Source organism: Heloderma suspectum, chromosome 2 (assembly GCF_057233095.1).
Source record: "Heloderma suspectum isolate Gila_16-S chromosome 2, 16-S_ref, whole genome shotgun sequence".
NCBI classification, from domain to species: Eukaryota; Metazoa; Chordata; class Lepidosauria; order Squamata; family Helodermatidae; genus Heloderma; species Heloderma suspectum.
The window spans coordinates 328,950,561-328,964,431 of NC_139459.1; the positions used below are offsets into that span (position 1 = coordinate 328,950,561).

The following is a 13,871-nucleotide window of genomic DNA, read 5'->3' on the forward strand; positions in this document are numbered from 1 at the left end:
GTAGCCAACTGTGGATCCACCGGATCGTTGTTTCATCTAGCCCACTTTGAGCTAGTTTGCTCATCAGGATATCATGGGGCACTTTGTCGAAAGCTTTGCTGAAGTCGAGGTATATGATGTCTACAGCATTCCCACAGTCTACAAGGGAGGTTACTTGATCAAAAAATGAGATCAGATTTGTCTGGCAGGACTTGTTTTTGACAAATCCATGTTGGCTTCGAGTAATCACGGCATTGTTGTCAAGGTGCTTCCAGATGGATTCCTTTATCATCTCCTCCAGAATTTTCCCTGGGATTGATGTCAGACTGACTGGTGTGTAGTTCCCAGGTTCTTCCTTTTTACCCTTTTTGAAGATAGGGACAACGTTAGCCCTCCTCCAGTCATCTGGCACTTCCCCCGTCCTCCATGATTTCTCAAAGAGAATAGACAGCGGTTCTGAGAGTTCTTCTGCCAGTTCCTTTATTACTCTAGGATGCAGTTCATTTGGCCCTGGAGATTTGAACTCATTCAAAGTAATTAGGTGTTCCTTGACCATATGCCTTTCGATCTCAAGCTGCAATCCTGCCTCTTCAGCCTGTACCTCGCCTTTGCCAGGGGGGTCATAGACCCTCTTTTGGGAGAGGACTGAGCCAAAGTAGGAATTGAGCACCTCTGCCTTTTCTTTGTCCTCTGTTATCATTTTGCCATCCTTACTTAATAGCTGAACCACCATTTCTTTCCTCTGCCTTTTACTATGCACATAGCTGAAGAAAGCTTTTTTGTTGTTTTTAGCATCCCTTGCTAACCTCAGCTCATTCTCAGCTTTAGCCTTCCTGATGCCATCCCTGCAATTCTGTGCTATCTGCCTGTACTCTTCCTTTGTTACTTGGCCTTTTTTCCACTTCCTATATGTGTCCTTTTTTGTTTTCAGGTCATCCCTAAGCTTTTTGTGAAGCCACATTGGCTTCTTCTGTTGTCTTCCACCTTCTTGTTGGAATTGTTTGTAATAGTGCCTTGAGAATTTCCTTTTTTAAAAGCTCCCACCCATCTTGGACTCCTTTTCTCGTTAGCGTCGCTTGCCATGGGACCTTACTGATCATTGTTCTGAGTTTATTAAAATCAGCTTTCCTAAAATTCAGGGTTTCTGCTATTTCTGCTTCATTGACTACGCTAAAGCCTTTGATTGTGTGGATCACAACAAACTGTGGCAAATTCTTAAAGTGATGGGAGTACCAGACCACCTTACCTGTCTCCTGAGAAACCTGTACGACGGTCAAGAAGCAACAGTAAGAACCAGACATGGAACAACCGAGTGGTTCCAAATTGGGAAAGGAGTACGACAAGGCTGCATATTGTCACCCTGCTTATTTAACTTGTATGCAGAGTACACCATGAGAAACGCCGGGTTGGATGAATCACAGGTCAGAATTAAGATTGCCGGGAGAATTATCAACAACCTCCGATATGCAGACGATACCACCCTAATGGCAGAAAGCGAAGAGGATGTAAAGAGCCTCTTGTTGAGGGTGAAAGAGGAGAGTACAAAAGCTGGTTTGAAACTCAACATTAAAAAAACGAAGATCATGGCATCTGGCCCCATCACTTCCTGGCATATAGAAGGGGAAGAAATGGAAGCTGTGACAGATTTTATTTTCTTGGGCTCCAAGATCACCGCAGACGGTGACTGTAGCCATGAAATTAAAAGACGCTTGGGAGGAAAGTGGTGGCAAACCTAGACAGCATAGTAAGAAGCAGAGACATCACCTTGCCGACAAAAAGCTATGGTTTTCCCAGTAGTAACGTATGGCTGTGAGAGCTGGACTATAAGGAAGGCTGACCGCTGAAGAATTGATGCTTTCGAACTGTGGTGCTGGAGAAGACTCTGACAAGTCCCCTGGACTGCAAGGAGATCAAATCAGTCCATCCTAAAGGAAATCAACCCTGAGTGCTTATTGGAAGGACAGATACTGAAGCTGAAGCTCCAATATTTTGGCCACCTAATGCAAAGAGAAAAGTCTCTGGAAAAGACCCTGATGCTGGGAAAGACTGAAGGCAAAAGTAGAAGGGGACGGCAGAGGATGAGATGGCTAGATAGCATCACCGATGCAATGAATATGAACTTGAGCACGCTCTGGGAGAGAGCGCAGGACAGGAAGTCCTGGCATGCTATGGTCCATGGGGTCACGAAGAGTCGGACATGACTGAGCAAACAAAAAAACAAAATTCAGGGTACGCGTTTGACTACACTCAGCTTTTGCTTCCCTTAGAACCAAGAACTCAAGTACAACATGGTCGCTTTCCCCCAGAGTTCCTGTAATTGCTACTTTATCCACTAAGTCATCTCTGTTGGTTAGGATCAAGTCAAGGATAGCCGATCCTCTAGTTCCTTCCTCTACTTTCTGTAGGAGGAAGTTATCCACCACACAAGTCAGGAATTTCCTGGAGGGGCCATGTTTTGCAGAATTTGTCTCCCAACAAATATTGGGGAAATTGAAGTCCCCCATTACTACTACATAATGCTTCCTTAAAGCACTGGCTATTTGCTTTTCAAAAGTTTCATCCTTGTCTTCTCCTTGATTGGGTGGCTGGTAGTAGACTCCAACCATCAGGTTCCTTTTATTCTTTGCTCCATTTATTTCAACACAGATGCTCTCGGTGGGGCTACCAAGCTCCTCCTCCTCATGTATTTGTGTGCAGAGATATGTATTTTTCACATACAGTGCAACCCCACCTCCCCTTCTGTTCTTCCTGTTCTTTTTGAACAAGTTATATCCTTCAATTGCTGTATTCCAGTCATGAGAGTCATCCCACCAAGTCTCAGTTATACCTATCAGGTCATAATTTCCCTCTTGTATTAAGAGTTCATTCTGTTTGTTTCCCATACTCTGGGCATTAGTATATAGACATCGAAGACCATGTGCTTCATAGTCTGGCTTTCTTCCTATATGTGTCTGAAGACTATTATTGGGAGCTATCAGAGCTGTTCTCTCCATTGCAGTGCATGCGCCTACGTCCATTGTTACCCCCAACATTACATCTCCCTTCCCTGTAGGATTCAGTTTAAAGCCCTCCTGATGAAGTTCTTCATGCTGTGGCCAAACACATTCTTCCCATCCTTTGTGAGGTGCAACCCTAGCCAACAGCCCATCTTCCAGGAAGTATAGCCCGTGGTCCCAGAATCCAAATCTCTCTCGTCGGCACCACCTTCATAGCCAGTCATTCACCCACAGTATTTTTTGTTCCCTTTCTATTCCTCTTCTAACTACTGGAAGGATGGATGAGAAAACTATCTGGGCCCCAAAGTTCTTGAGTTTCCTTCCCAAAGCTTCAAAGTCTGACGTGATCTCTTCGTAGCTCCGCTTGGCAGTATCATTTGTTCCCACATGGATGAGAAGAAAGGGATACCTGTCAGTGGGCTTTATGAGTGCAGGCAACCTTTCAGTCACGTCTCTAATCTGTCCCCCCGGGAGACAACATACCTGGCGAGTCCACAGGTCTTCGCGACATACTTGGGTCTCGATCCCTCGCAGCAAGGAGTCTCCCACTACTACCACTCGTGTCTTCTTCTTCTTGTAGGCCTGGGTTTCATCACCTCTACTTGACGGACCTTCAGCCTTTTGCTCACTCTCATGCAGGTTCCCCTCTGATTCTTCCTCTGCAGGCTGTCCTCCAGTCTCATCTGCAAGTACCTGGAATCGGTTCCACAGCTCCACTGCTTCCACTGGTGCAGAGGCGTCTAGTTCTTCTGCTCCTAACTGTCACCCTTTTCCAAGGAGTATCCTCTACCCCATTTTTCTTCACCTCAGCATTTCCCACTGCCTCATCTTGCTGTTGCTCTTCAAGCTTCTGGTCTTCCCTTTGCTGCTGTAGTTCCCCCATTCTGTCCAAGAACTCTTCGTGTTCTCTTATTCCCCGGAGGGTCGACAGTCGCCGCTCCAGTCCACTTACTTTTTCTTCCAGCAGCGTGATCAACTTGCACTTGTTGCAGGTGTAGGCCATGTTGTTCTCAGGCAAGAAAACAAACATTACACACACCTTGCAGGTCACCACTACTGGAGAGTCTTGTCCTTCCATAGCCTCTTTTCCCTTTTTGTGTCTAGCTTTGTGATTGTTCTAGACTAGCCTGTGCTTGCTTCTCTACTCAGTAGAGGTTAAAAGCAGAGTCCCACTGGTGTGAAAATGTGTGTTACAAGACAAATAAATGGAAAAAAGTTAGTTAAAAAAATAAAAAATGAAAATGAAAAAAAATGTTAGGGGCCTCCCCCTTGACCTCCCCTGCCGAACTCCCCTGGCCAACTCCTGTTTGCTCCCCCTGTTCGTTTATTTTCTGGGAGCTTGCCTGCTTCTGTAGTCCCTGGACCAGCTGGAGCAGCTTGCTCTGCTCTGCTCTGCTCTGCTCAGCTGGGAGGCAGGAAATAGGTGTTGTACCTACCTAGGGATTGAACCTGGGATCTTTGGCATTCAAAGTATGTATTCTACCTCTGAGCTACAGCCTGTTTAATGTAGCTAAATCAAAGGTTCTCATGTTGTGAGATACAGCCTCCCTACAGAGTGAGCAGTTGAGGTGTTCACCATATTTTTTTCACTTCCTCTAATCCAGCTTTCCTGGTAACCTCTTGATGTTTTGGACTTCAACTTCCATCAGCCCCAGCCAGTATGGCCAGTCAGGAATCCTGGTAGTTGTAGTCCAAAACATCTGGAGAGCACTAGGTTGGGGAAGGTTGCTGAATCCGTTTACTGTGTTTGCCTTTATTGGAAGAATTGCTTTCCTTCTCCTGAAAGGAGTGAAGTGTCTAAGCATGCCATATTGCCTTGCCTTTTCTCTGATCTGCTTGGCTAGATACCTAGGAAAAAAATGAGCTCTGCCTGCCAGGTTGGGAGAAAGTGTAACAATATGCTTCTTCCTACTCACTCTAAATATCTGTTTATATACTTATTTAGATCTTTAATTTGTCCTCACATCACAGTCTAATGTCTGTGCAACAGAGTGGAAGCATACATAAGAACATAAGAAGAGCCATGCTGAATGAAACCAAGGGTCCATCTTTTCTAGCTATTTATTCACATAATAGTCAAACAGATGCTTGTGGGAAACCCATCAGCAGGACGTGAGCACAATAGCACACTCCTGCCCATGTTCCCCAACAGCTGGTGTACATAGGCATGCTGCTGTCAGGGTGGACACTGAGCCCATAGAATCCCAGAGTAGTTCTGATTCTGAGGAAGAGCAGTCGCTCCTGGGAGAGGAGCGTGCTCCTCTTTCCCAGGACCAACAGCTGTCGGAGATTCCTCCCACCAGCATTCCTAGTTTAGTTAGCAGTCCAGGGAGTGACCAAGCACAGATAGCAGACTTGGTGGACGCGCGACGCCAATGCAGAGAGCGGCGCCAGATGGAGGGCGCGGAAAGGAGGCGTAGTGCCAGGTTGGCACACAAACAACGGCTGCACCCAGAGGCTCCAAGGGAAAAGGGGAGGGACTCTCCCTAGTCCTTAAGTTCAGGGGTCTGCCAGTAATTCCCTTTCAAATGGGGACCAACTGTTCCAACTTAGGGCATAGGTACTGTGCTGCTCAGATCTAGTTGCAATCGGTATAGTTGTTAAGTTGTAAAAGAAGAATAAAGCTTTGAAAGGAATTCCTTTGTCTGTGTCTGGACTTGGCTACTGGATTAGACTGAGAGAGGCCTCCAAGGAGCCCTTGACAGCTGCCTCTGATACTGGAGGTAGATATAGCCAGTGATAGCCTTAACATTCATAAATTTGTCTAATTCCCTTTTAAAGCTATTTGAATAGGTGCCCATACTATATCTCATGGTAGCGAATTCCATAGTTTAACTATGTGGTTTGTGAAGAACGACTCCCTTTTATCTGTTCTTAATCCTACATCCCTGTACGAGGAATATGCTGCCTTGTAACGACATGTTGGTGTATTATAGTTACCTGAGAAACTGTTTTAAATACTTCAAATGTTGTGTAATAAATATTAGGGGAGTGCATCCAGTTTGAATGAAGCCTTTATCCAGAACCAAAGGGGAGCAATTTGAGCTTTATCTGAGAAGAAGCTAGGCTTTCCCAAAGTGGTATGATCCAAATCGGGCTCCTCCCAAAGCCTTGGGTCCGCTTCAGAGTTTCTGGATGTCAGGGTGGACACTGAGCCCATAGAATCCCAGAGTAGTTCTGATTCGGAGGAAGAGCAGTCGCTCCTGGGAGAGGAGCGCGCCCCTTTTTCCGAGGGCCCGCAGCTGACAGAGATTCCTCCCACCAACATTCCTAGATTAGAAAGCAGTCCAGGGAGTGACCCAGCACCGATAACAGACTGGTTGGATGCACGGCGCAGATGCAGAGAGCGGCGCCAAATGGAGAGCGTGGAAAGGAGGCGTAGCGCCCGGTTGGCGCTCAAAGAACGGTTGCGCCCAGAGGATCCAAGGGAAAAGGGGAGGGATTCTCCCTAGTCCTTATATTCAGGGGTCTGCCAGTAATTCCCTTTCAAACGGGGACCAACTGTTCCAACTTAGGGCATAGGGATGCTGCTGCTCAGATCTAGTTGCTACCTGTAGAGCTGTAAGTTGTAAAAGAAGAATAAAGCTTTGAAAAGAATCCCTTTGTCTGCGTCTGGACTTGGCTACTGGATTAGACTGAGAGAGCCCTCCAAGGAGCCCTTGACACTGGGGATACAAGCGGACAGACAATCTTAAACTGTAAAAAAAAAAAAGGTTACATTTCTCCTCCAAGCTTTTTATAAAAGGAAAACTGCAGAGAGGGAGGAGGGAGAAGAGGAGTGTAGTTAGTGACTAACAGCTCCAGTTTCCAACCAGGGAATAACTTTACCAGGGTCCTCCTTTTTTTTCTTCCATTCACAATGACTTTGAAACAGATGTAGAAGGAACAATTTATCAGTTGGTGTCAACTGATCAGTGGAAAAAAGCAAAGCCTCAAACGGTTTTTCATTCATCCCAGTTCCCTACCCATGCATTTATCTGCCTAAAATCTTACAGGTTACTTACCTAGGGCCACCACAGTGATGTATGCCATTTTCATAAAATTGCCTACAAAGCAACAGTGGGGAAGCAAAGCCCTTTTTATCGACCCCGAACTGTAAAGGCTTTCCTTGCCCCAACCCCCCTGTATCTATTTGTCCTGAAATTTAGCAAGTTTTATCCACTCAAATGCCTGTAAATTTCATACAACTCTGTAAAACGTTATAGCCATTTGATCATTTTCCCATGAAAGTCCACTGAGCATTGGATTTTCTGAAGTGAGGTTCTTCTTTGGGCCAGAGGCAAAGTGGGTCATGCCTGAAGTGGTTGGAACAGACTCAGCCTGTGTTCTGAAGCGGGGTCCAACCCAAATCTTGTCTTTAGCGCACACCTCTAATAAATATACTACACCTTCACTTGTCTGCCCTTCACTTTCCCTTCCTGAACTGCTTTGCTGATGTGGGTGTTCTATAACAGTCATTAATTTGTCAAATTTTGCTTTGAAGACTTGCTCTGCAATCAAGTCTCTTAACTTTGGGGGATTTAGGCTCCTTGCAAAGGAACCAAGCTGGCAGTAACTTACAATGTAGTGCGGACATTGTTCAGACAGTAAATGCCTTAGGAGCGTGAATTGCCTTGGAGCAACAGCTGTTGTTCTGAGTCAAGGAAGAACAGAAGACTCCCATCCCTAGACAGCAGCTGTTCCTCTTCATTTACACATTGGGTTGTAGAGAGAAGGGGGCAGTGACAGGTTCCCCTTTCCACCTGCAGCAAAAATGGGGTTGGGGGTGCAGGCAGGGGAGAAGCAGTCTGGTTCAGAGTCTGGAGTCATCAGCCACTCCCACTGTTTCAGCTACGGCTGCTAGGGTTGTGCTATTCCTTCTCTTTATTGGAGAATGGATCCACTTCTGTTCTTGCTTGATGTAGTAGCTGGTGAAATTTAGAAGAGAGGACAATAAGAATCAAACTACACATTGCTATAATTGCGTAGCATTTAGCTGGGGCTTATCTTCTTTTTTACTCTACAGTACGTGTGTGTGGCCCTGATTTGGGGCCAATGGAAACTCCACATGCAGGGGTGGGAGGGAAGCAAATGGTGGTGGTGGAGAAGGTATGTGGTGGTCCTGATCTGAACTGGGGTTGTGCAGACTTACTACTCCATAGGGGAAATAATATTACACTGTGCAATTAGTGTAGCTTGTATTTTGATCCTAAGAAGAAAGGAAGATACTACCTAGAGCCAGGATGCGCAGGAAATGAATATCACACTCAAGCATCTACTTCCCCGCTGTCACAGGGGTGGTTTTCCATGACATTTGCCCCAATGTGTGGCAAATTCTATGGAATGAGCCTTTCTTGAGGAAACCTCTAGAACAATGCCTCCTAAATGACCTAAACAGTAACGGAACTGTCATGTAATGGTCATGGATAAAATAGTCGGAAATCACTATTGTAGTAGCTGAGCTACTTACAGTAGTACCTTCTACCATTTCCATCTCTTTCCTGTATGATGAATGCTTTTATTAGATACTGAGATGTCTTACATTTTGGTGTCCGTTTACAAAAAGTAAAACATTTCTCATTCATTGTTGTATGTCTATTCCAATCTTGAGACCTTTCAGGCAAGTAAAAACCAGATTAGCAATGCAGCTTCATTGAGAGGTTAGACATGGTGTCTGTTGACAGTGAAAGAGTTCTGTGTTGCGATATTGCCATTGGATGTATTTTTCAGGTTTTTGTCACAATTTACTGGGATGTTTCCAGTTATGTGCCACACATAATTAGTTCATGTTCATGCCTGGCCACTAATCAGGTTGCTTTTTCTAGAGATGGAGCAGGTTGTCTCTGTCTGTTCTGTTCTCTTGTTGCTGTCAGCAGATCCGCAGAGCTCTCCCTGCCTGCCATTTAACTGTGATTTAGGTGACAGATGCAGAAGAGACGAAGCAGACTTTTTGCATTATCAGATGACATGGCAGGAAGAAGGTGACCTTTCAATGATATGGGCTCCCCAGAGTTGTTGAAGATTTTAAGGACAAGAACATTACTTGATTTGTAGTTCAAAAGTGCAGATTGGGGAAAGGGAGCCCAGTTAGGAAGAATAGAACTACATTGTTGATTCCCCAATTTAGCCATACCGGATGGGAATTATGGGAGTTGTAGTCCAACACATCTGGAAGGTACCAGGTTGGGGAATGCTGTTCCAAGCAGACATGGGGAATTGCACCCAACAGAAGTCACACCTGTAATGTTTTATACTTTATACTCACACATTGTATATGGCATAAGAGTGCTAGTGGAAGCTAGTGGAAGAAAAACATTGTTACCCAGCTTGAGAATGCAAACTTGTTATCTGTGGAACTGCCCCAAGAGAGAGATGTAGCTGTGTGTGTTTTTAAGAGGCTCTCATTTATATTTGTGTGATTTCCAAAATAGTCTTGCTAGTAACCCCCTCTCCCAACACACACACATAGACACAGTCCTGTATTTCACCTGGCAGCCCTCCCACTTTTAATTTTCTTCTGCTCAGGGCTTAAGGAATTGTATGCCATAAGCAGCCTTCCCCAACCTGTTGCCCTCCAGAAGTGTTGGACACAACTCCCAATGACCATGCTGGCTGGGGATGATGGGACTTGTAGTCTAACACACCTTGTTGGGGAAGTCTGCCATAGAAGATTGTTTACTTTGTTCCCAAGTGTATCTCACCCCCTGCTTCCAAACTTAGTCTTTAAGTAATAATGTAAAGGTTGTAGTTGTAATAGCAGGAGAACTCAATTCCCAGAAAAGACTGATTGGTTCAAGAAACATGCCTAAGGAACTGCCATTCATACGTTTCGTTGTGTGTATAGATTGTAGTGGCTTATTTTGGTTGGTTTATATAGAATGCAACTCAATTGATTATATAATTTGTGGTTGCCAGGTTTTGAATAAGAAGACAACACAACATGCCCAAAGGTTGATGAATAAGAATTCAGGCTAAAATGGCCCCATTCTGAACTCAATTCTGGACCACTGAATCATAGCCAAACTCAACCACGTCTGATTCAGAAATAATCTGAAAAAAATATGATAGAATAATGTAGCAGAAACTTCCTTGTGGTCTTAAAATTCATCCAGTGGTTTAAAACACACACACACACACACACACACACACACTCTCCAAATTGTTTAGGCCTCTAGGCATGCAGCAAGCTCTCAATAACATCACCAGGACAAAGCCCCCCCCCCCAACATGAATGGGATTCTTCCCACCCCCTTACTCACTTGAGATTACTTGCTAGAGGCAGGAGGAAGTGGAGACCCTTCCATCCAAACAGGGAGGGGCACAGGCATCTGAGGCCTTGGATGCTCTCATGTATGTGTAGTTCATCAAAACAATCTCGGCATCATGGTAACTCTTAGAAGCCTTTTGGACTTTTGGCCCTGTTTAGGAAGTGTGGTCCCCATGTGGGCTCTGAAATAAGGCAAAAATGTTGACCACCCCAAATCTGTCTAGGCAAAACCACTTCTAAAATAGTTAGGTCTGATTTACACTTTAGGTCTGATTTACACTTCTGTGCCGTGTAAACTGCTTCTTTGAGGTGCATGCAGCTCCAAGAACATGTTATGAAGGAGCTAAGTATGGTGGGGCTGTGTAAGTGTTTCCCGGCCAGGAGGCAGGGAACTACTTCATTGGCCTGATCCAGATGGCATCTTCATACACAGGTTCTCAGAGTGTCATCAGATTGTATCACAGAAAAACAGCTTTCATGTTTTTGCAGGGGCTCTTAATTTGTCTCTTAAATTACCTAGAGGAGTTTAATAAATTTGGTTCATCCAAACAAGTTGGGGACCTTTAGACTAGGGATAGACGAATCTGTCAATTTGGTTTCCAGTCGTAAGTTCAGTTTATCCCCCAAATTTGAGTTTTTTTAAAAAAAGTTTGTATGAAGATTGATATGCATTTTTTTCATACATTTCTCCTAATACAAGCATTGTTGTATACAATTTGGTCTAATATACACATTTTTGCAAGCAATTTTTCTGATATAACTTTTTTGAACCATGTGTGAACTTTCTCCTAATATATGCATTTTGATATATATTTAGGGATTTGAGAACTTGATTGCAAAATTCAGAGAAGGGCATTTTCAAAAGCTGACCAAGTCCCTCCCAGAAAACTATTCCAATACAATCAATTGCTAATGTTCAAAAACATTAGAAATCCCTTCCTGGGAAGGTGTAGTGGTGTCGTCCGATACTGTAGTTAAAATTAATTGTGTATTCAGGTTTCACCTGTTCAGGAACTCAGCAGAGAAGGGGGTGCTTATTACTAAAGTAATGATCCTAGAAAAATGCACTGACTTTGGTTTGGTTGTTCTGTTGTCTCCTCTTGAGTAACGATGAACAGGAAAACCCTCCTGGGCTGGTTGTACATGTGGTTTGACTCATTCTGTACATCCCAGATGGTTCATAAAAACCCTTTGAAATGCCATCTGTCAGGCATGTGTCCAGCCCGCAGCCTGTCATTTCACTACAAGAAAGGAGGGTGCAGGGATTCCTTTGCCCTTTGTTTTCTTTACTCCCTTTTTGAATTGCAGTTGGGAATGTTTGCTTAGATGCAGTGACACTGAGAATAATCATCGCACTGCACAGCGATGCAGAATGTGTTTGTAACCCTTTTGAGCCCACAGAATGAGAGACAGATATCAGTGAAACTTCATCTTAAGTTCTGCTTTAAATGTCTATATTTAAGTGGCCAGCTTCTCAAACTTACGAGGCTGTTCTAAGTATTCAGAGCACAAGTAAAAACAGATGAGATCGAATGGATCAACCTTTGGGTTGATGAATAAATCAACATCCCAGGCAACTCTTTGTTCTCAGAGCATCCAGGGTGAGCAAAGGGCTAACTTGGCAAGTGAGAACAAATTCAATTTGACACAAATTTGTTTATTTTTGCTTTGAGCACTCATTACTGAAGTAGGACATGCATGGTTCAAAACACTACATCTCTGTCTCAATCATTTGGAAGTATTTTCTTTTTTCCTAGTCTATGTAAAATACCCAGATTCTCTCTCTCTCTCCCCACCCCCCACCCCAGTGTGTTGGTGAGCCATTCAAACTATAGCACTTTTAATTACTGATTTCAGTCAAAGAAAATTAACCATGAGAAACTCTCCCACTGAAATCAGTGGGGCGTAAATGGGCTTAACTTTGCCTTGAGATATAGATAGATAGATAGATAGATAGATAGATAGATAGATAGATAGATCATACATACGTACATACATACATACATTTCTGAATGTATAATTCATTCAGTGTGGGCTAACAAACAACCCTATGTTGAATAGTAATGGGATCCGCAACTTTTAGATTTCAGCATGCCTAGGAAATTAAGAACACTGACATGAAACAAACAAACTGCTCAAACATCTTAGAAAATTAGTCTGCAGTTCTGACAGATGTGATGATGCAATACAAATAAAGGTGGAGGGGAATGATAAAATGTTAGCAGTTGTCATTAAAGGACAGATGAAAAATGTGGGGGTGGATAATACATATTTCATGCAAGTATTGTCTTGTAGAGGAAAGCTTTGTGAAATTAAATAAAGCAAGAGTAATCCCAGGTTCCCTGTATAAATTGACTGAGAGGATTTGGGGTTGGTGAAAGAGTGCATGTACTCTCCGTAAAGGCCCACGTGAGAAATGTTTTCATCCATATGTACCTTGCAGGTCCATGCACCAAAGGCCCTTAGGTATAGGAGAGCAAGTGTCAAGGTTTCATGGAGGATAAGGCTATCAATGGCTATATATTACCTCCAGTATCAGTGGCAGTAGGCCTTTGTATACCAGTTGCTGGGAAAGATATGTGAGAGGGTGCTAGTGTACTCATGTCCTGCTTGTGGTCTCCTCAAAAGCATCTGGTTGGCCACTGTGGGAGAGCAATGTTGGACTAGATAGGACTTTACCGTGATCCAGTGCAGCTCTTGTTCTTAAGGCAATGTCCAACTGCAGATCTTCTGTTTCACTGCAGCCTAAGGGCAGTAGGCAACTCTGCCACTCCGCTTATGACACTGACACAGCACTACCATAAGCTACCTCAAGTGCAATGCCAGTAGCATATGCTGGAATGACCCTGGGTTTTTTGTGTCAATTGCATTAGTGGAGTGGCACCATTGGCTATTGCCCTTAGGCTGCAGTGAAATGGAAGAACTGCAGGAAAGTATGGAAAAGCCCTTGCAAAACCACAAAATTAAGTTGTTTCCAGTAGGAATACCCTCAGTCCTGGCCCTCTCTGGCCATGTCCCAAATTATCAGAGAAGAGAGGCCTTGGTTTGTGAAAGTATTTCCTGAAGGAAAGCCATCTTAATCTCTTGCAGCAGAAAATCAACAGAGTCTTCTGACATTTTAAACACAAACAAATGTACGGCATATGCTGTCATATACTCTGCCTCACACAAGCTTATATGATAAGTTTGTTTGTCTTTAAGGTGCTATAAGACACTTTCTTCATGTGAAATGGTGGTGGTTGCAGACACAATCTATATCAAGCCTCAATTTAAGGTGCTGCTTTATTTTGTCTTGTGTGGCGCAGAGTGGTAGGCAGAAGTATTGCAACCGAAACTTTCCCCACGACCTGAGTTCGATCCCAGCGGAAGCTGGGTCTTGGGTAGCCGGCTCAGGTTGACTCAGCCTTCCATCCTTCCGAGGTTGGTAAAGTGAGTACCCAGCTTGCTGGGGGAAAGGTAGTCACAACTGGGGAAGGCAATGGCAAACCATCCCGTTATAGTCTGCCATGAAAACGCCAGTGAAAGCGGCGTCCCTCTAGGGGTCAGTAATGACCCAGTGCTTGCACAGGAGGAACCTTTCCTTCCCCCACCTCATTTTGTCTGTCGTCTTTGCTACATGGCATCTTTCCCCAGAAGATTCCACCAGAGCT

At 44.2% G+C, this 13,871-nt stretch overlaps 1 protein-coding gene across 5 annotated transcripts in view; it reads left to right on the forward strand.

The window, feature by feature from the left end:
• MAGI1 (membrane associated guanylate kinase, WW and PDZ domain containing 1) overlaps positions 1–13,871 on the forward strand; it is a 661,265-nt gene that overhangs the window by 498,131 nt on the left and 149,263 nt on the right. The window lies entirely within an intron of this gene.